We start from the raw sequence: 23,125 nt of genomic DNA on the forward strand, positions 1-23,125 counted from the left end.
ATACATGAGCTGGGACGCCCTCTGGGCTGGTGGGGTTTGGGGGAATTCATTTCTTGCTCTCTCTCTTTCTCCTTTCTGGTTTTAGTTGTGGGTGCTTTTTCTTTGGCAGAGGGAGCAGGGACGTTAGTTAAGAGGTGACCCAGAGCAAAGGAAACAGAGAAGCCGCTGCTGAGCCCTGTATGGGGCTCTGGGCTTTAAGAGAGAGAGGGAGATTCATCAAACAAGGAGACCCCTACAGCGCAGGCTGCACCGTAGCGTGGGACCCAGACTCAGAAGCCAGACTGCCTGCTTTCAGGAGGCTTGGCCACGCTCACCAGCTGTGTGATCTGAAGCAGGGCATCTAACCTCAACAAGCCTCCTTTCCTGATGCATGGAACAGGGGCAGTAAAAGTACTGCCCTCATTAGGGTTGCTGCGAGGATAAGATGAGTTAATATATGAAGCAGTCTTAGAAATATGTCTAGTTTTATTATTATTTTGAAAGTGTAGTCTCAACTCTCAAGGGCTGTAGAAAATTTGATAGAGTTTTCTCCATCCATTTAAAATAATTTCTCTACATTTTAAATAATGCAGGATGGTTTATAATAAAATAGTCATTCAGCTGGATGGATGTAACTCATATAACAGAATAACAAAGTAGGAATCAGGAGAACCGGATTTTCAACCCAATTCTGTCTGTAACCAGCCATATAACTTTAGGGCGAGTTTCTTAACCTCTCCATCTGCATCTTCTTCAACTGTAACATAGAGATCATGGTAATGGCTGGGATGCTTTTGGTAAGAATTAGAATAAAGATAGCTTAGTCGATTTTTTAGTACTTAACCCAGTTGAAGAGTGCCAAGATTATTCAATAGAGAAAAAACAGACTTCTCAACAAATGATGCTGAGACAGCTGGATACTGACGTGCAAAAAATAAAGATGAACTCTTACCTTACAACATATACAGAAAATTAACTCAACTACCATATGACCCAGCAATTCCACTACTGGGTACAAATCCAAAAAAACCAAAACACTAATTTGAAAAGATACATGTGCGACTTCCCTGGTGACACAGTGGTTAAGAATCTGCCTGCCATTGCAGGGGACACGGGTTCAATCCCTGGTCCGGGAAGATCCCACATGCCGTGGAGCAACTAAGCCCGTGTGCCACAACTACTGAGTCTGCACTCTAGAGCCTGTGAGCCACAACTACTGAGCCCATGTGCCACAACTACTGAGCCCACGCACCTACAGCCCGTGCTCCGCAACAAGAGAAGCCACCACAATGAGAAGCCTGCACACTGCAACGAAGAGTAGCCCCTGCTCACCACAACTAGAGAAAGCCCGCACACAGCAACAAAGACCCAACACAGCCAAAAATAAATAAATAAATAAATTTATTTTTTTAAAAAAGAAAAGATACATTTCTATGTGTTGATTTGATACATTTACGTATTTCAATACGATCAGCACTGTAGCGTTTCCCTAACACCTCTATCATGTCATATAACTACAATTTCTTTTCTGTGGTAAGAAAATGTAAGGTCTAGTCTCTGAGCAACTCCAAAGTATAAAATACAGAATTGTTGATTATAACCACTATTCTGTGCACTCCATCTCCAGAACCTATTTTTCTTCTAACTGCAAGTCTGTACCCTGTGACCGACACCTCCCCAGGTCTCCTCCAGACCCCTGGTAACCACCATTCTATCTATTCTCTGTTTCTCCGAGATTGTCTTTGTTAGATTCCACATATAAGTGATATCAGACAGTATTTGTCTATCTCTGTCTGACTTATCTTACTTAGCATCATTTCCTCAAGGTCCAGGCACACTGTCACATGCAGCAGGATTTCCTTCTTTCTCATGGCTGAATAATAGTCCAGTGTGTGTGTGTGTGTGTGTGTGTGTGTGTGTGTGTGTGTGTGTCCTACATCTTATTTATCCATTGGTCCATTCATCCATTGACAGACTTTTAGGTTGTTTCCAACTTCTGGCTTGTGAGTGATGCAATTTTAAACCTAAGGGGCCACTGCTGATAGAAGGAGAAAGGCATTCACTGTTAGGGATGCCCTGGGGATCCAGTAAGGGAGTTTTCGGATGAAAGTAACACAGTACGGTACATGCTTTCTCAATAAAGGTCACTGTGGTGGAGGGTGGAAAATAGGACGCAGGCTGATTGACTGTAAGCCAGGAGGCCACCGAGCAGGAGCCTACCAGCAGAGTCCAAAGGCAAGCAAGAGTGAATTAAATCAGAGGCACGGCGGAGGAAGTGGACAAACACAGATGGATTCAGAAACCCAAGCGGCCAAGGACCCTTGGATGGCATTTGTGAGTCTGCCACGTGCCAGCTGCGGGATTCTAGGACAATCATCACTTCAACTCTCTGCTCAGTATCAACTGTTGGATCCACTCCCAAGGTGAGGTCAGGATTAAATGAGAGAGTGGATACCTCCCTGCTTTATTTTAATTGGGGTAAAATTCACCGAACATAAAATTCACCATGCCAAGGTATACAATTCAGTGTCTTCTGGTATACTCATAACGCCGTGCAAGCATTGGCACTATCTAATTCCAGAACATTCTCACTGCCCTGAACTGAAACTTTGTTCCCATAACCATCACTGCCCCTTCCTTTATGCCCCTCCCCCCCCAGCCCCTGGCAACCACTAAGCCACTCTCCGTCTCTACGGACTTGCCTATTCTGGACATTTCATTTGAACGTAAACATCCGATATGTGGCCTTTTATGTCTGACTTCTATCACCTAGCATGATGTTTTCAAGGTTCCTCCACATTGCAGCGTGTATCACGACTTCATTCCTTTTCATGTCTTGATAACAATCCATTGTGTGCCTATCCTACATGCTGTTTAGCCATGCATCAGTTGATGGACATTTTGGCTTGTTTCCACTTTGGGGCTATTAGGAATAATGCTGCGATGAACATTTGTGTACAAGTTTTTGTTCCAATGCCTCTTTTTGAGCTAAAAGACTGCGTTCACTTCACTTAATTATTCACTCAGCACGGTTCATGTGCCAGAGGGTGTGCTAGGCTCTGGGGTTTAGAACCATGCACAGGACAGGTAAGGTGCCTGACCTTGGGGTATGTACACTTTCTTGGGGGAGAGAAGCAGTAAATGAGGAGGCAAACAAATAAACAAGATAATTGCAGGTGGTGACAAGCCTTTTGAATGGAAACAGGGCAATGATAAAGCAGAGCAACCTGTGGAGGAAGGAGACGTGAGACCTTGGGCGGGATGATCGGGGTATCAGTCAGGGTTCTCCAGAGAAAGAAGACCAGGAGGATGTGAATAGAGAGAGAGAGAGATTTATTTTAAGAAATTGGTTCATGCCATTGTCATGCTTGGCAAGTCCAAAATCTTCAGGGAGGGCCAGCAGGCTGAAGACCCAGGGAAGAGCCCATGTTGCAGTTCAGCTCTGAAGGTTATCTACTGGCAAAACACCCCCTTGCTTTGGGAGGCCAGTCTTTGTTCCAGCAAGACCTTCGACGAATTAGATGAGGCCCACCCACATTACGGAGGCCAATCTGCTTCACTCAAAGTTCACCCATTTACGTGTTACTCTCATCCACAGAGACACCATCACAGAAACATCCAGGATAATGTTTACCACATCATCTGGGCCCCACGGCCCCACCAAGTTGACCCAGGAAATCAGCTGTCATAATCAAGAAAGGTGTCCACGGTCAATTCCGGCTGTGATGTGAGAACGAGCAGGTGCCTTCTGTGCAAAAACCTAGGGGAAAAGCGTGCCAAGAAGAGGAGCAGCAAGGGCCTCGGGCAGGCAAAGCGTGCACATTAGCTGAGGCTCGAGGGGAATCGGAGAGGTGACGTCCAGAGGTGAGCAGGGCAGGTGTAAATGCTAGGACATTCTTTTTAGAGAAGGAGAAAAGCCACTTTCTACTCATGGCCCCCTCCTCCATACCCCACTGCCCCTGGCAACCAAGCCACAAAGCCTCGTTCTGCTGTGGGAGATGGGCTGGAAACAATATCCCCAGGCAGCCACACGAAAAGAAATCATCAGGACTTTTGAAAGAAAACCCAGGGAAAGGTAACATCTAACATAAATATCATTTCTCATGGCTCTCTCCCGTGCTTCCAGAAACAGACAAATTTACTTCTAAGTTGTCCTGCTGAGCCAGCCTTTATTACCCGCCTTAGGAAGGCTGCATCTGGGCCAGCTGGGATGTGGGCCGCCTTCAGTAACGCTCGCGCCTCTCAGCTTACATGGCGCCAAGGCCAGCGGAAGCTTGATTTCCCCACAGATCCCAGCAGCGGCCCCGTCGCCTTGATTGCTTCTGATCAAGGCAAACTGAGAAAAACGAAACAGGGACATCTGTTCTCTTTCTGTCACTTGAAGCCGGCAAAAACCTGCAGTCAATGCGGCCACTCAAAACCAACGCAAAAGCGAATTCCCAATACAAGAAGCCCTGGTCGCAGCATTAGGAATTAAAACTTTGCTCCATCCTCTATTCAGAGGGAAAACCACAGGCTGCTTTTAGTCAGAATCCAATGCCTAGGACTTCCCTGGTGGCACAGTGGTTAAGAATCCGCCTGCCAGTGCAGGGGACACGGGTTCGAGCCCTGGTCCGGGAAGACCCCACATGCCGCGGAGCAACTAAGCCCGTGAGCCACAACTACTGAGCGCACGTGCCACAACTACTGAAGTCCATGCGCCTAGAGCCCATGCTCCACAACAAGAGAAGCCACCACAATGAGAAGCCCGCGCACCGCAACGAAGAGCAGCCCCCGCTCGCCACAACTAGAGAAAGCCCGTGCACAGCAATGAAGACCTAACACAGCCAAAAATAAATCAATAAAAATAAATAAATTTAAAAAAACCCCACAGAATCCGATGCCTGTGTGTCTTAGTCACACCCGTCTGCCAGGAGAAGCACCGGCTTGTCCTACATCCTGACCTCGTCTTTAACACTTGGCACCTGCTAACACCTTTGACAAACGCGTATCAACACCGTCTGAGCTCAGAAGCACTCTGTGCCATCACCTGTCAGCCAAGCCACTGCAGAGCCTCCTGACGGGCTCCCTGGGTGTCCCCCGGCCCCTCCATCCACTCCCCATGCTGCCCGCTGCCGTGGTCCTCTCCCGCCTCCTTTCTCTGCAGACCCCACCTCAAACACGAGGTCAATGAGGTCAAGCCTCATTGCTTTCTCTTCTTCCAGCAGGTCATACTCCCCTTCACCTCTGCACCTCTGCACAGGTGTTCCTTCTACCTGGAACATCCCTCCTCTTCAGCCCCCTACCCTAAGGGTATCGACGAGCTAACCCCAATCCCTCATCTGGTCTCAGCTTTGGGAAACCTTCCCCGACCACGCTGCCTGCATTGGAACCAAAGTCCCAGCTACGCTTTACCAGACACGAGTCCCAGGATGCTGTGACCTTCGTGTGTGTCCCCACCCCACTGCTCACCACAGACCCCCGGGGCCCAGGAAGGTACCTAGTGAAGGCAGGTGTGTCCCGTTACTTGTTGAATGAATGAATGAATGAATGAATGGCACAGTGACAGACTCTGAGTGTACAAGGTTATAGACAAGAAAGCTGGCGCCTTCCGGAAGCCTCCAGACAAAAGGGAAGAAACAAGAGGCAACCACAGGAAGCGATGCCACCAGAGTGGGGATACGCATGGGGAGGAGGGACGTTATCTGGTCCCTGCCAGAGGCTCAGGAGGCGTCCAGGAGGAGCCGACGCCTGACCTGAGTCTTGAAGGATGAGTACTGATGAGCAAGTGTGGGGAGACAGCCTAGGCTTTGGCATGAATCAGAGGCAGAGGGAACCCCGGAACCCTGGCGTTTGCGGGAAGCCAGTTCTGTACAAACAGAGCTTCGCGTGCGTGGGGAGTGTCAGGGGATGAGGCTGGCGTGGTCGGTGCACAGAGATCAGGGCTAGAAACACAGCTCTGACGGTCACCTGCTCATGATGAAGGCTAAATCCAGGAGAGAAGATGAGCGTGTTCAGCCAGGACATATGGCAGGAAGGACAGACTCAGAGGAACATCGACATTTCATTAAGAGACAGAATGGGGAAAGGAGGACAAACAGGGGAGAGAGAAGAGTCAATCAGAGGAAAGGAGGAGAACAAGGGCGAGGGTGTTGATGTGGACGCCAAGAGCAAAAGAAGCTGCAGGAAGAAGTGGGCACGGTTAACCGGGTCACTTGCAGCACAGAAGCCTTGCCCTAGGTGTCAGCGAAGTGCAGAGGTGAGCGGGATGGGAAGTCAGCAGATCAGACCTCAATGCACCAAAGAAGAGATGGGAGATGAGGACACAGAAGCAGAGAGAATTCACCACTCATTCAAGAACCACCATTGAGAAGGTCAAGAGGGAGAGAGAAACTCAAAGCAAAACCTGGAAAATGTAGGGGCAAGAGAGAACATGTTTTTAGAATTGGAAATGCTTAGCCATCTTTGCAATCTAAAAAGAAAAAGGTAGGGCTTCCCTGGTGGCGCAGTGGTTGAGAGTCCGCCTGCCGATGCAGGGGACACGGGTTCGTGCCCCGGTCCGGGAAGATTCCACATGCCGTGGAGTGGCTGGGCCCATGAGCCATGGCCGCTGAGCCTGCGCGTCCGGAGCCTGTGCTCCACAACGGGAAAAGTCACAACAGTGAGAGGCCCGCGTACCGCAAAAAAAAAAAAGAAAATAAAAAAAGAAAAAGGTCAGGAGGAAGCAAAAGGTCAAGGACAAGGGGAGGAAGTGATTGATGAGTGATGCTGAGAACAGGCAGAACGGGCTGGGGTTAAGCCCACTGGTGAGTGGCTGGCCTTGTACAGGAGGAAAAGTGACTCAGGCTTGAAAAGAGAAAGCGTGCAGGGGTAGACAGAGGTAAGCTTTCAGGAAGGAACCAAGGTCATTCATTCCCACCTCAAGCCCTGGCTACTAATCTCCTTTGGCTCTGATTTATTTTCTCCTTTGCCAAGTGCAGAGGACGTATTCCCAGCTTGCAGTGGGTCCGGGACGGAAGAGCACCATGGGATCCTTGAGGCTCTCCTTTGCCGTGAGGATGTGAGACGCTAGTCTGTGAAGCTCGAACACACCTAGAGAAATTCCGACGCTTCACATTAACTCAAGGAAATGGGGAGACTCCATGAGACTTAATGTGTTTTTTTTTTTTGCGGTACGCGGGCCTCTCACTGCTGTGGCCTCTCCCGTTGCGGAGCACAGGCTCCGGACGCGCAGGCCCAGCGGCCATGGCTCACGGGCCCAGCCGCTCCGTGGCATGTGGGATCTTCCCGGACCTGGGCACGAACCCGCGTCCCCTGCATCGGCAGGCGGACTCTCAACCACTGCGCCACCAGGGAAGCCCCCTTAATGGTTTTTAAGTCAAAAAAACCCACATTCCGTGAATCAAGTGAGTGTGAACAGGAACTCCTTCAAAGATGAAGCTCTGGCAGCACTGGGCTGCTTATAATAGGTCAGTCCTAATGAAAGTGGCATTTTTGCAAATTGAAACGCGTCAACTAGCAGCAATGTTTGACCGTTCTACCTAATGGGCCCCCTTACCACCCTGGCCTTTTCTTGCCCCAAACCTTCATCCATGCTGTGTCCCCGCTCCTTTCAATATCCTTCTCCCCAGGGCACCCCACTCACTCCTCCCTATATGGATGGTCCCCAACATTCAATGGTTCAACGGAGGGTTTTTCGACTTTACAGTGGTGTGAGGACAATTCGCATTCAGTAGAACCCAGACCTCAAATTTTGCATTTTGAGCTTTTCCCAGGCTAACTATGCAGTAAGCTCCTCTCTCGTGACGCTGAGCAGTGGCAGGGAGCCACAGCTCCCAGGCAGCCCTGCGATCACATGGGTAAAAGACCAGCACACTGGCGACCATTCTGTACCCGGACAGCCGTCCTGTTTTCACTTTCAGTACAGTGTTCAACTGCATGCAGCAGTCAACATCGTATCATAAAACAGACTTTGTGTCAGATGATTATGCCCTACTGTAGCCTAACGTATGTGTTCCGAGCACGTTTAAGGTGGGCTGGGCTAAGCTGCGATGTTGCGTGGGTCAGGGGTAGCAGATGCATTTTTACTTTTTTTTTTTTTTTTAAAGAGAGGAAAGTTGCTTTAATCAGATAAAGCCGGCAACCTGGGGAGAAGGAGCATTTACGCCCTGAGACCAACCTGGAAGATTCTGCGCAGCCGTGACGATTTTTAAAGGGAATAAGGGAAAGAAGCTCGGTGAAGCATCAGGCGGGAGGGTGGGTTCTGTATCACTGTCCACTGCACGCAGCCTGGCTGACTCTTCCTTCACACGTCATCTTGCCCGTGTGACGGGAGGAGGGTGGGTTCTGTATCACTGTCCCCTGCACGCAGCCTGGCTGACTCCTCCTTCACGTGTCATCTTGCCCGTGTGACGGGAGGAGGGTGGGTTCTGTATCACTGTCCACTGCACGCAGCCTGGCTGACTCTTCCTTCACATGTTATCTTGCCCGTGTGACGGGCCTGCGGATGGCTAAGGAAGCTGCTGAAGGTGGAGAGCTAGTCATTCGTAACTTATCAGGACCTGACCCCACCGTCAGCCAGGGGAGATCTGAGGCACCTGGCTGACTCCTACTCACCCTTCAAGGCACAGTTCAGGCGTCACTTCCTGCAGGAAGTTTTCCTCAAACACTGTGTCAGTCATCTATTGCTACATAATGGTATTACCACAACCTTAGGGGGTTAAACCGGTACACACTGTATTGCCTTACAGCTCCTGCGGGTCAGGAGCCCAGCCACAGCTTAGCTGTCTTCTACGAGGCTGCAAGTGAAGTACCTGTCGGGGCTGAGTTCTCATGCCAGCCATTCATGTGGTTGCTGGCAGAAATTCCTGACTCTGTAGGTCCATCCGTAGAGCAGTTCACATGGCCACTTCCTTCATCAAAGCCAGCAAAGGCCAGGAAGGTAGCACGATGGGCATTATACTCTTGTTTAACCTAATCAAGTGGCATCAGTCACCTTTGCTGTTTTCTACCGGATAGATGGAAATCACAGGTCCTTTGGGGGAAGGTAACTCCATAAGGACGTACGCACCAGAAGGCGGGGATGACGGGGGCCATCTCAGAGTTTATCTACTACAGCCAGTAAGACTTAACCCTGGATCCTCTTCTGAGCACCCACTGCCTCAGGCATGTCTATACCTTTAGCTTTGCTACATAAACACGATGATTTTCTGTTCGTGTGCCTCCCCCGCCCCCGATAACTTGGGAGCTTTTTGCTGGACGGCATTGTGTCCTGCTTATTACATCCCTGTAAGCAGCACAACGCCTGGCGCACAGCAGATACTCAGTACACACGTGACAAGCTCACAAATTGATGCTAAACTGACAAGTCGCTGGACAACCCAGGCCAAAAGTATACTCTAGGCTGTATCCATTTTCAGTCAAGACTGGATACGCTAAACCCAATTCTTGTATTCCGCAGTTACGTTACAAAATTAAAATTGGATGAATGAAATCATTAAAGGAAATTGCTGTACGCTAATGAGCAGAGACACTAAATGAGATTGCACGACGCCACATCGAAGACTCGTTCTGGCTGCACCTGAGGTGAGTGTTGCAGAACTACATGACCCAGCAACAAGCCACTCCTCAGATGCGAGTTCTGGAGTCGGTACTTCTTTGTCATGATCATTGAAACAGAGAAAGAGCAAACACCAGGAGAAAGAGGGGATGGAAAGGGAGAACAAGAGAGGGCATAAGGGCAAGAACAAGGGAGAGAGATAGAAAAAGATTAAGGTATTTAGTGTGCAGACGCCCAAGATACTCCAAAGAAATGGGTGGGGCTTACGGAGGTAAGAAGATGGGGGAGGGTCAAAGCCTGTAAAACAAAGTGACTAAACCAGGGAGAAGCTGAAACTCACATCTCTGCCTGGGATCCAGGGTGTCCAGACCTCTGATCATTAAAACTTCTTGTTTACAGAATACCAGTAACAGGGCAGGCTCAGGCTTAGGAGCTATGGATAGAGTGGTATCAAGACATGCCCGGTCCCTGCACTCCTAGGGCGTACATGCCCCCACTGGGGAAGCCTGGTCAGAGATAACAAATGAGTGAATGACCACAACAATTTCAGCCTGGGATCTTCTACCCGATAAACGGGTATGGTGAGAAGGATAAAGGTTATGCGCTATAATCACTAGTTTTACTATCTCAGCTAGTTAGTTAATCTTCGTGACCATCAATGTTTTCATCTATAAGTTGTGGCTACCAATCCTACCTGCCAAATAAGGACTGGGATTCAGTCGGTTAATGAAGATACAAACAGCACAGCACACGGCACTGAGAAGACCTTTAACGCCACTGCTATTACCATCCAAGTTCATCGTCCACCTGCATTTCCAATTTAATTCCTACCGTTACGCTGGACTATTAGCGGGTGCTCAGTTTGCATGGGCTGAGCTCTGAGGCTGGGCTTTTTGACAGAGGATGCAGGCAGCACTGCTATTTAAACACAGATGCATGCTCCCATGAAGAAAACCATCCTATTTTTTTATTTTACAAGCCTGGGTCGGGGGAGGAGTCATTCAATTAAATAGTTCCCTTGCTGACAGCCGACCATGGTATCACTACCCACCAGCCAGCCGAGCTAAAATTAGTAACAACCTGATTCAGAAACCCAAACGGGTATATGGATAAATCAACAAAATAACATGTCTACATGATATTATGGTCCAAAAAGGAAAAACCAAAATCATGTCAGCAGACCTGGTTTCTAGGAATAATAATGTGCCGTTGGCTCAGTGTACGATCTTGAGAAAATCACTTTCCCTAATTAGGTCAAAGTTTGCTCCTTTTATTTATTTTACCTTTTGCTCCTTTTAAATTAAGTAAATTGGAAGACAGGATTAGATAGCTTCTTTTCTTTAACAGAAGGTTTATAGAATTCTTCCCTCTCTGGAAAGAGAAAGAAAGCTGGTGTGGTAAGAATCGCTAGGGTGTCTACCAAGTATTCCTGGCTCTTTGCTTGCAGACCTGTAGTGGGATTGCTATTCCCACCCCTGATGAAGTTAGATACATCCGTGTGCCTTGCTTTGGCCCATGAGAAGTGAGCAGAAGTGACATGTGTCACCACTAGTCGTAAGGTTCAATGACTCACACGATTCACCCCAGTCTCTTTTCCCCTCTGACAGCAACTAGCAATATTTGAGATGGTGGCTGTTCCGTCAGCCTGGCCCCTGAATGCCCACAGTGAGCAGAACCCTCCCTGCTGACCAATGAGATTGTGGAGCTGTTGTTACTGCAGCACGACCCAGCCTATCCTGACCGATAGAGGGGACTCTAATGAGGGAGGGAAGGATAATCCAATTCCAAAGCAAAGGATTCTGGTCAGAAGAGGAACCAACAAAATCAAGAGCTGAAACTGTCCTTGAATTGCATGCAGGGCCAGCTTTCAGAGCAGGTCACCAGAGAATTACCACGGGGCTGTGGAATATCTCTAGAACATACACGAAGACCCTCATTCCCCAGGAACTTCCAGACCTGGAATATTCGGTGATGTGGTTGGTGTTTGGGGGGAATCTGGGAAGAGCTGGTAATTACCAAGGACAGGGGCTGTGGAGTATCTAAGTCACGTGTGTCTCTAGTATACGGGGCAGCTGTACGTGCTCCTGGCGACACCACGCAAAGGGACAGACAGAGCTGACCGGTGGCATCTTGGTTCGTTCGAGGGAGGCCAAGACCATCTGGACTGGGGGTCCTGGTACACTTCTCTAATTCTGGCAGCCTATGAATCTGAGATTCAGTTGTGCTTGGAAAAGACAATGCAACAAAAGCCGCATGTCTGGACATCTCTCTAAACAACAAACACCACCAGGCAGAAAGGTGACTTTTTAACAAAGGAGAGGGTGACTGTGAGCGCGTTATTCATCTTTCCTCGAATGAGGCTGGTGCCGTGAGCCTGGAGGGAGTGGGCTTAACAAATGGCAGTGGGTGGAATGTAGGCTAACCCGAGAAGGAGAGCATGTCGGCAAGGGTTACGAAACACCAGAAGGAGTGACGGATGAGGTCGTGTCATCTGCTCTCCTTGAAGATGCCCGGGAAGGAGATGGAAGGCTCTCCTCAAGTCAGATGTTGACGAGCAAGCCCAGGCCCAGGCTAGTGGGAACTGGGGTTGGAGGCCTCTGACGGGGGCAGGGCACATGGTGGTTGCGAGGGGGCATGTGGTACTAAGTCGCACTCCTGTTTCCTACCCAGGTCCTCAACAAACTGAGAAATCGGATGAATAGCAAGGCAGATGGAGGTTAGCCTATCAGCTGGGAGTCAGGGCCTAAGGGGCCTGTGCGATGAGCCGCAGGAGGCGGCCAGCCAGTGGAGGCCCAGGCAGCCCTCGTGCCGCGCACCGGGACAGAGCCCTGGACGGGCCCTCAGCCTTGTGTCTCTGCGTGCACAGCGCCCTCTAAAGGAGAGTAAGGGCCAAGCTGAGCTGAGCATGCCCAGCGTGACCTGGTCGGTCCTCCAGTCAGAGAGGCCACTCCTGTGCCTGGGACGGAGGAAGGAAAGAAGCAAAGGGATCACGTCCAGTGGGCTCCCCAGCAAGGAGGGGGGCCCCTAGGGGAACAGGGATACCCCTTCCTGGCACCGGTCACTCCCTGCCTCTCTCCACCTCATGACGTCCAAGTGGTGTCCAAGACCTTCATGTTCCTGATTGCATTTAGTCTTCTGGAAACCCTGGGAGGAAGGTATCAACACCACACACAACTCACAGACGAGGAGACTGAAGCTCTGAGAGGGTATCAGCCAGTGGAGACAGGCCGGGAGCTGTACCAAAGGCTTGCGATCCCACTTTCTCTGTGATCCGTATTTTTTTTAATGCATAAGTCCCAGCAAAGAGCAGTCCTTTACTCTGGGAAAATCTTACCAATAACTGGTCAGAACGTAGGCATCCATAATGATGTTAAATTTCTCTTCACCCCTAAAAGCCACCCTAACCATGAGACCCCACCATGGTTTTATGGGGAATGGTACACAAAAGTGTCAGAGAGACACAAGAGGAGAGGAGAGGAAAGAATCTCGGATGCCCACAGTTCGGACCCCATCACTTTACAGACCAAAGACCTGCTGCTGAGAAAGGGGAAGAGGCCGGCTCAGGGCCATCCAGCTGGTGAGTCTCAGAGCTGGGAGCTGGGAATCCCAGTCCTCGCTGGCTTCCTCTGCCAGCACACAGGCATCCGTGGACCCAACATGCACTCAAACGCACAAGGATGTGGTCTGAGCCACAGCTTATGGGCCCGTCACCACGTGACTTTAGGCAGATGACCTAAACCCTTTGAGTCTCGTTTCTTATACCAAAGCAAGAAACCATCCTAATACCAGGTCCACCTGCTCACGAATTCCCTTGTGAGTGAACAGCCATGAGAGGGTGTTATACAAGTAACTAAAAGATGGAAAGTAAAATTTTAAACTTGGGACTGCTCCTGCGGAGTGGAGCAGGACCAAGGGGCTGGCACTGATTGTGCATATAGTTCTATCATCCGCGCTCTGGACCAGGGCTGAAGTGGACCAGGCCTTTGTTCCCTGTGGCCGTGTTCAGGGTTAGGGCTTGACAGCTTCTTTCCAGTTCCTTTTACTTAAAATCCCTTCTATTTTGTGACAAGATGACTTAAGCTTTAAACCCAGGCCAAGGGCTCTGGAGAGCACCTCCTCCACCTGCCTGCGGGAAAGGCCCCAGGGCCAACGAAATGGAGACAAGCGATGAAGCCTGGTGATGACTGACCTACCCTCCGCAGTCCACATGTTTTGAAAACATGACTAAATACTTTTCACAGGGGGAGGGTTTCCATTTAAGTTAATAAACCCCCTCAAGGAAGGAAATGTAGCGAAGCATACAAACAGCTCACAACTGAAACATTTTCTTCCAGAACATTTTTTTCCCCCAAACTTGGTGATAATGCAGCAGGAGGAAAAGAAAGTGTTTTTAAAGTTTATGTCACTTCTGTGAGTGGAAGATTCTATATAACACTTTCAGGCATCATCACTGGTGCTTGAAAATTCTGTAGATTCCCCCCAAGCCAGCAAATGTCCACCTACTGTGTGCATAACACCATGGGGGAAAAAGGACAACGGAAAACACAGGAATGGATAAAGAGGGAGGGAGGTCAGTGATACTGCCAGGTGGGCAGCCTGGGTATCTGACAGAAGAAATCAACCAGTCGTAAATATTTATGAAGACCCGTGAGAGGCAATGACCTCATCCGAGAGCTCATGCGTGACCCAAAGAACGAGCCCCTCTCTCACGGAGCACATGGTCCATCTCATTCCACAAGGATGTGCTCCTCTCATTATCCGAGTTGTGTAAACAAGGAAAACTGAGGATCAAAGAAGTTAATCAACTTGTCTAACAGCTTAGAAGAAAGGGAGCCAGGACCCAGTCCAGACAGTCTAACAAAAATACTACTCTCTCCACTGCACAAGACTCCCTGTGCTTTGACTGGACCCCAAAGTAAAGCTCATCCTCAAGGTTAGACTGTTTCTCACCCTTAGGCCAGATCACTTCTCTTAACATGACAGACCAGCTTCTTTGGTTTCTACAAATCCAGTTAATCTCTCATCACACAACACTGTCCTAAAGAGATTTCAAGGGAATCCTTCAAGTTAAAAACAAGCTCCGCGCTTCCAGTGCAGGGGGCACAGGTTCAGTCCTGGCGGGGGAACTAAGATCCCACATACCTCGCAGCACAGCAAAAAACAAAAACAAACAAACAAAAACAATTTAAAAAGAAATCAAACTCACAGAAACAGAGAGTAGAAAAGTGGCTGGTTGCCAGGAACTGAGGAGTGGGGGAAATAGAGAGGTTGGTAAAAGGGTGCATCTTTCAGCTGGAAGATGAATAAGATCAGAGGATCTAACGTATAACATGGGGACCAGGGTTGGTAACACTGTATCGTGTAACTGAGATTCACCAGGAAAGGAGAACTTAAATGTTCTCACTAAAAAAAAAAAAAAAAAACAATTTAAGTAAATCAATATGTGAGGTGATGGATGTGAAAATTAACTAGATGGAGGGAATCCTTTCACAATGTAAGAAGATATCAAATCATCATGACGTACACTTTAAATATCTTCTAATATATACCTCAATAACATTAAAGAAAAAAGAAAAAAAAAAGAACCAAGCAAACCTTGGAGAATAGTAGCAAGGGAAAAATATGAAGTCAACCACCGGGAAGCCACATCTTCTCTCTGTGTCAGCAACTCGGCATCCCTAACACATCTGCAGGGCGAGCTCATTAACCATGCCTGGAGATGAGCGCGCTCCTGGCACGGAGCATAATTTATTTCACTTCGGTTTCTTGTCTCCTGCAGATTGAGGCTTTCTTTACATATTATATTTTGCAGTTAAAAAAATATGCAAGATGATGATGGCTTTTGTGAGACTTTTTTTTTTTTTTTCCATCAGGCTAATGTTGAGAAAACCAATCTGACTCCCTGGCCCTCTCCTCCACGGCTGTGAAATCACAAATCAGGCATAATAATAGTGTTCTCCTTAAGGATTCACCCAAGCGTTGCCGCCAGCTCGGTGTACCAATAATGAAATTTGCATTGTGCTTACAGGACTGTTTTATTGATACAAATGGACTTTTGTACCCAAATGACTGAACAGCTGGTTCCTGTGCCTTGGTGTGTATGGGATCTCTTGTCCTCTTCCTGGATCCCTGGAAGAGGCCAGTCGTGAGTGACCGTGAGAGCATGAGAGGACAGAGGCGGTGGGTGATGCTGTCCGTTCCAGCGAGAAAGTCATCTGGCTCCAGCCATGTCCTTCTTCTCTATCCTCTCTGCCTGCCCCTTTCCTTGGAGTCCACAGGCCTCAAGACATGAATTTATCCATGCTTCCCAGAGGCCTGCAATGGCTGAGCAAGTGCAAAGATGGGCCCCTGGGCACGTGGCCAGCCACGGGGGCTGGGTGGGGATACGGTGTAGCCACAGCATATGTGGTCAAATATTCCGATGTTTCGGTCAACGGGAAGCTCAAAATTGTAAAGTCTAAAAATTCCATGTGCAGCTGCCTTGACATCTTTGAGCCCCACAGAGCCCCAAAGACCTAACCACGAGCGCCCCTGCTCTCCCCAGACATGCTCCCACCCGGCAGGAAGGCTCCCTACCCAGCGAGTCCCCCTTACTAGCCGGACCAGCTGCACCCCACCCAGTCCTCAGCACAGCAGCTCTCCCCTCCCTGCCAGCCCACAGAATCATTCCAACAAGCCGGCCACATCCTCCCTCGGGGACGAGGGGCCGGCCACCCCACCCTCTTGTCACTACAAAGCCTGTCTCCCACTGCCCCTGCCAGTTCACCTTGTCCCCAAGGTGTCCCCAAGGACACCTTGTCCCCAAGGTGTCCCCAAGGACAACCTCTGGGTGGCCCTGTGTGGCTCGAGGTATGCTCCTCTGCTGGCCTCTGAGTACACGACTCATAAACTGCTGTCAATCTCATCCGTCCGGCGTCCTGTGTTTGACCATCATGTACTATTTAGGGCAGGAAATCCATCCCTCCCCAGTGGTGTGAAGAGGAGACAATCAAAACATCTTTTCCCAAATTAAAAAAAAAAAAAAACCACCCACAATTCCATTTTAGTTGCATTAACGGATGGAGAGGAAGTGGGATTATTCTGCCCTGAAGTCAACCTGATCAAAGGGCATCCCGAGCCCTCTTCAGCCCTAGGAAGCATGTGTTTAGGGAAAGCCATGAGCAAACTGGCGCATGCTCAGAGCACCCTGATCAGCTGGATGAGAGGGGACCAGGGGCCAGACTCAGACTGGACTCCTTTGCTCAGCAGTGAGACAGGCAGGATGAGGCCAGGCTGCAGATTAGGAAACTGAGGCACATTCCACGGAGGAGCTGTAGCAGAGGCTGCCAGCACTCTGCCCAGCCCCCCCCCCCGTCCCAGCCCCCAGCTTCTACGGGCTTCTTTCCAAACGACTCGTCCCGAAACCTTATTGAAAAGACCATCTTTGTGGTCCCGGAGCTACTTCCTTTGGGCAAACTGTGAGCCAAAGCTTACGACCCTGGAGCCGTCCAATGACTGACCGGTATGGGAGTGTGGAGGATCCCCTGCCTCAAGGACGGACACACTCTGTGCAGTGCAGCTTACACTCCAGAGCTCCCCTCGGGATCCAGCCCAGGTCAGGGATGCACGGAAGTTGTTTGGCTTCTTCCCTCTCCTATCCTGTTACCCTGCTTTTATGCAGGTCCTCCCCAAAGCACTTCCTTCACGAATCTTCACCTCAGAGAGCCTGGGGGGCCTGAACTAAGTCAGCATCCAAGGGCCACGCCTCAACCAGGTAAAGAGGTAATGCATCAGAGGCTACAGGTGGCCGTGGGCAGACAGAAAGGCAGAACTCAGCGAAGATATGCCGGACAGGAAGAAAAGACAGGTGACAGTCCAAATGGGTGCGTCACCTAGGATTTATGGCCCAAGGAGCTAACGCATCATCATCACAGGGAATCGGTACATCGAAGGGCCACCAGGACCCTGGGGTAGGAAACAGGCAATGACAGAAAGAGCCGTCAAAGTGGAGAAGGTAATCAGCTTGACTCATTCAAATGTATTTCCTGGGAATCCAAGCTGATTACCTTAGAAAAGAAGCAGGATAACCAACTTCTGATACTTGAATAACACCCACGAAGAAGAAATTTGAAATGTTCTCTGGGGTTCCACAGGGGTAATTTGGATCCATTATGTGGAATGAGGTAGAGATGGATTTGGGCTCGGTTTAAGGAAGATCATTCTAAGAGCCGTAACGGTTCAAAGGTGGCACGGTCCTCCCAGGAGTTAATGAGTATTTGGCCACTGGAAGCGCACCACACTTTTTAGGGACATACTTGAGCACATCAAAGCATCTCTTAGAGGGGATGTGGAATTAGATGACTTATAAGGTCCATTCCAGCCAGAACCCTCAAAATCATAGTTTCTTTCTCTACTCCCAGCCTCGCAAAGAGCCTGAGCAAACAGACCAATGTTTTCCAGCTCCATTTATTTCCCTCAGGGTTTCTTCAGCACTTACCAAAGTTCAATAGGTTAAAAAAAAAAAAATCTCCAAACGGAAGAGTACCCTAAAACAATGGTTACAACTATTGTATATTTCAGATTTCTAAAAAATAGTAACTGAGTGATCAAGGTCAGGCAACTTAACTGACTTTGCAGTACAGATCATTAAAAACAAAACCTAAAATCAATTTTTAAAAAAGGGTTGTCTTTCCCCAAAATAGGTAAGTTGGCGATATTACACTGGCAGATACACTGTGAACAGGTGAAAACTTCATTACATACTAGTTTTGTTCCACAGACCAGTATTTGGGAACCTTTGCCCTGAAAATATATGTCTGCTAGAGTCTCACCATATCGCTGTTTCCAGTTTTCACGATTTAGAGGATATGTTTAAGTAACGCAGTCAGGTAATAAAAGGTCTCTTTCAAACTTCCATAACTGAATTCAACATTCCAGCAATAACAGAGTCAAGACTGCTAGGATTCTACGTTGTTTCATGCGACACCTCACAAATCACTTGTGCTATTGAGTTTATAAAACACTTGCACGTCCGTTATTTCACTGGGCGCGCTCAGCAGCTGCGTGTCGCTAGGTAGAACGGTGTCATTCCTGCTCAGAAATGTGCACCTGGGGTCCAGGCTGGCTATGAGCTGGGCACAGATGTGCCACTGTGAGGGGGTGGGCCTCTCTCCTCCTGCCTAGCTGCCCGCGCTGGTGCACGGGGTGCGCTCACCCTGGAGAAGCGTCTTTACAGTGAGAACACAGCACCTGCCTGAGGAGTGGAGGGAGGGGTCCAGGAGGGAGAGGATGCTGGCGGGGGCAAGGGGCACTCCTGCTTCCTAGGCAGAGGAGTGGGGCAGTCAGGCAAGGCTTCTCTGAGGCCCCGTTAGGGAAGGAAAAACACACCAAGGATTCCGCACCAAAGGGGCAGCAGCGGGGAGGCCTACAGACAAGTGGGCCTGGGGGCTTCTGGAGTAAGAGCTGGAGAAAAGGAGAAAAAGCCGGAGGAGAGTCCTGGGAGACGAGGGAGCTCACGCTGAACACAGCGGTTCCCCCCCCCTGCCGCCCCCGTCTCCATCTCCTCCGTCCCAGTGAAGGGGGTCAACCTCCCGTTTCTCAGTCAGAAGCCGGGGAGTCACCCCGACACCTCCCTTCCCGTAGCCTCTCCCTGCACCACCCTTCCAGGTCCGGTCAGTTCCAGTTCTGGTCCCACCCTGGGTGGAGCTGTCATCACCTCCCACGACTTCAGGGGCCTCCTAACTGGCTGTCCCCAGGCCAACGATCGCCCTTTTCCACAGAGCAGCCTACGTGCTACTCTAAAGACACATCTGACCAGTTCACTCCCCACATAAAACCCTTCAATAGCTTCTCTGTTCATTTAGAATAAAATCCAGGTCCCTTATCGTGACCCCCAGGCGTCCGCATGGCCGACCCCTTCCCGCCCTCCCGCGTGCCTCGCGAGGTCTCTGTCCCCACGGCTCACTCACCTCCCCACAGGCTCCCCGCACCCCACACTGCATCCCATCCCAGGTCACATGGCTCCTGGTCCATCCCTCCTCTGATAGCTCTTCCCCCAGCTTCCTCAGGGGAAGCTTCTTCTGCCCCTAAACTAGGTTAGCAATCGAGTAATCCCACCTGCATCGGTCACTCTCGTAACACGGATCACTTCTCATCCTTCACTTCTATTGGAACGAAATCACTCTCTCCGTCTTTTGCCCCAACTCAGGCACGCACTCGGTTTTGTACATTCGTCTATGCCCAGGGCTAAGCACAAGGACCGGCGCATTGTAGCAGTTTAATTAAATGTTCTCTATTAACCTTAAAAATGAGTCGAAAAATAAAATCAAGAAGAGGATGATGAAGAAAGACAGGTATGCTGAAGTGTCCAAATGGCTCACAGCTGCGAGGAGGAAGTGCTGCAGAGTTTTCAGGAGATCTGCTCAGCTTTGCCTCTCGGAGCAGAAGGCCGGGGGCAGACTGGCCGGGCGGGGAGAGAGCAGGCGGGCTGTGGTCAAGCTGCTGCAGTGAACCGGGTGGTCATTACTGAGACCTCAAACTGGACAGTGGCAACGTGCAGTAGGTGGAGGGGAAAGAGTGAAGAGCTACGAGGGGGTGGATTGGGGAGAACGCATTAGCTGGCTGGGTACCTCGGGTCCAACGGGAGCGAAGGAGTCAGGACATGGCTCGGGCTTGAACAACTGGCCAGCCGATGATGCCGTCCGAGGAGATGGGACCCAGGAGCGTGACGGGGGATGCACTTGTATTAGCTTCCTACGGCTGCTGTAACAAGTTACCACACACTAGCTGACTTACAACAACAGAGACTTATTCTTGCACAGTTCTGGAGGTCAGAAGTGTGAAATCAAGTTGTCATCAGGGTTGGTTCTTTCTGAAGGCTCTGAGGGTTCTCCAGAGAAACAGAACCGACTGGATGAATAGAATAGAATACAATAGGATAGAATAGTAGAAAAAAAAAGATTAAAATATACATATAAAATAGATACATGATATATCTATGGAGAATATATCTCTCTATATAGCTGACCATTGATCAACAGGAGTTTGAACAGCACGGGTCCACTTATACGCAGATTGTTTTTCCCTATAAATACGTCCTATGGTACTCTGTCCACGGTTGGTTGAATCCCCTGATGCAGAACCTCGGGTACCGACGCAATTGTAAAGTGATACACAGGTTTCTCTGCTGCACAGGGGTTGACACCCTTAACCCCTATGTCATTCAAGGGTCAACTATAATATTTTTATAAGTATAATATAAATAGATTTATTATGAAGAATTGGCTCACATGATTACAGAAGTTAAAAGTTCCACAGTCTCCCATCTGCAAGCTGGTGACCCAAGAAAGCCAGTGGTGTAGGTCAACCTTAGTCCAAAGGCCTGAGAACCAGGGGAGATAAGTCTCAGTCCAAGGCAGGAGAAAACCACTGTCCTGGCTCGTACAGTCAGGCAGAAGGGGTGAATCTTCCTGTCCTCTGCTTTTTGCTCTATTCAGACCCTCCGTGGATTGGCTGGTGCCCACCCACACTGGGGAGGGCCGTCTGCTTTACTGAGTCAACTCTTCCAGAAACTGTCTCACGGACACACCCAGAAATAATGTTTAACCAGATATCTGGGAACCCCATAGCCTAGTCGACATGACACACAAAACCAACCATCCCAGGGAGGAGCCGTGCCATAGCGCTCTCCCAGTTTCCAGCGGCTCCTGGAAATCTTTGGCATTTCGTGCCCTGTGGACACATCTCTCCAATCTCCGCCTCTACTCTCCTGTCTTCTCTCTGCTGTCTCTGTGTCCCGAACCTCCCTCGACCTTTCTCTTATTAGACCTCATCTCATTGGACTTAGGGGCTACCCTAAATCCAGGAAGATCTTATCTCGAGATTCCTGCCTTAATTACTGATACATCTGCAAAGACCCTTTTTTCAAATAAGACCACAGTCACAGGTACCGGGAGCTGAGGATTTGGACGGATCTTTTAGGGGGGTGGGAGCCACTGCTCAACTCACTACACAGGAAATGTGGAAATGTTGACTCTCATAGGCCTGTTTTGCCACATTTTAAAGACACGAGAGAAAGAGCAAATGGTCTGGAGTCACTCACAGGGGTAGACTGACACCGAAGACGTCCTTAGCAATACATGGGGTTCAACGAAACAGATCCGGTGCTGTTTAAAATGCAGGGATCGGCACTGCGCCCATCTCTCTTTGTCCTTTTCATTTCCTAAATCACTTGATTTAAATACCCAGCTTTTGCATTAACTCGCCAGAATAACTGACATCTCAATGTCCTCCTCTCTTTGTCACCCGTTACTAAATATACATTGTCTTCAGCAAAGTTTTCAGACTGACTGCTCCTGACAGGAAGCACAGATTTCAACATGTACACAGAAGTTGTCTGTCAAAAAAAGAAAAAAAAAGGAATAGAAAAAAATGCCCTATTTTAGGATGTCTCTTTGCTTAAAACGCAGGAGAGAGAAGAGGGAGAAACCTCTCCCGGTGCAGAACACCAATTTATGCCAGGATGCTCAGTCTGGCTGGAGAGGTTGCTAGGCAACCGCCTGGCGGTATGTCAGGGGGGCAAAGGAAGATGGAAGGTAAAAAGGCACCAAGGCCTGGGTACTACGGGACACGCAGAGACCCGCTTGGGACAACTCTCTGCCCCCTCCACTGATGGCGAGGGCGACTGGATGGGTGAGTTTGCAGCTCTGTGGCCTGGAAGCCAATAAGCTAGATTCCACACTCAAAGCCCAGCCTGGAACACAGCCACTGTCACTGGCCATCTCTTGTGCAGTGGAACAAGCTTGGGAGTCCAGCAAAGCCTGGTTTCTCCATCTGTAAAGTGGTGATTGTAACTGTAGCTGCATCACAGTAATGTGGTGAGAATCTTCCTGTACTTTCCAGGCCCCCGTAATTACCTGCCTGGCAGGATCCACTGCGTTACGTTGAGATCTCTGTTCCTGTCTGCTGTTCCCAGTGAGACTGTGGGGACCGCATCTTCCTCATCCATCATTGTCTGGTGACAAGGACATTGCCTGGAATACAACAGGGCATCATTAAATAATTTTATTTTCTCTGATCTGAATCAAGGCCTCCTAGAGTGTCTTGTAAGAGCATTCATGCTCTAGCTTCACTTAAATCTCTGCCCGCATCACAGACTGTCCTTGAATCTTCAACACACCCTCCCAACCCCAGCTTGACCTTCATTTTATCGTCACACGTCTCCCTATTTCCTGAGTGAACCTTGATCTCTGAACCATGGTTCCCTCTCCCCCATTACCTTCTGGTCAACTCCTACTCATCCTCTGAAACCCAACTCACGCATGGCCTCCTCCATGAATGCCACGTGTGAATTTACTTAAGCATCTAAGCTGCAGGTGGAGAGTATAACAATAGGGAATAGAGTAGACTGTGGCACATCAGAAACCCATTCAGAGATAGACAGATAGGTAGACAGACAGATGGATAGATCTGTATCTATGTAGCTATAGAGAGAGAGCTGTCCATTTTGTGATCTCTGCTATTCCAAGTCTTGGGGTTGTAATCAATATCTGACTTGCTGAAGGTCACACAGATAGTTAAGGGGTAGTCACATCTAAGACAAAACCCAATTCTATCTGGTCCCAAATGTCC

The 23,125-nt window shown here is 49.3% G+C and overlaps 1 long non-coding RNA gene across 2 annotated transcripts in view; it reads right to left on the minus strand.

Moving 5' to 3' along the window:
* LOC137210483 (uncharacterized) overlaps positions 1-22,531 on the minus strand; it is a 223,411-nt gene extending 200,880 nt beyond the window's left edge. For both annotated transcript variants that reach the window (XR_010936569.1, XR_010936568.1), the window contains exon 1: positions 22,411-22,531. This is a non-coding gene — a long non-coding RNA (uncharacterized lncRNA). The remainder of the gene's footprint in view (positions 1-22,410) is intronic.
* Between the last annotated feature and the right edge of the window lie 594 nt (positions 22,532-23,125).

Source organism: Pseudorca crassidens, chromosome 17 (genome assembly GCF_039906515.1).
Source record: "Pseudorca crassidens isolate mPseCra1 chromosome 17, mPseCra1.hap1, whole genome shotgun sequence".
NCBI lineage: Eukaryota > Metazoa > Chordata > Mammalia > Artiodactyla > Delphinidae > Pseudorca > Pseudorca crassidens.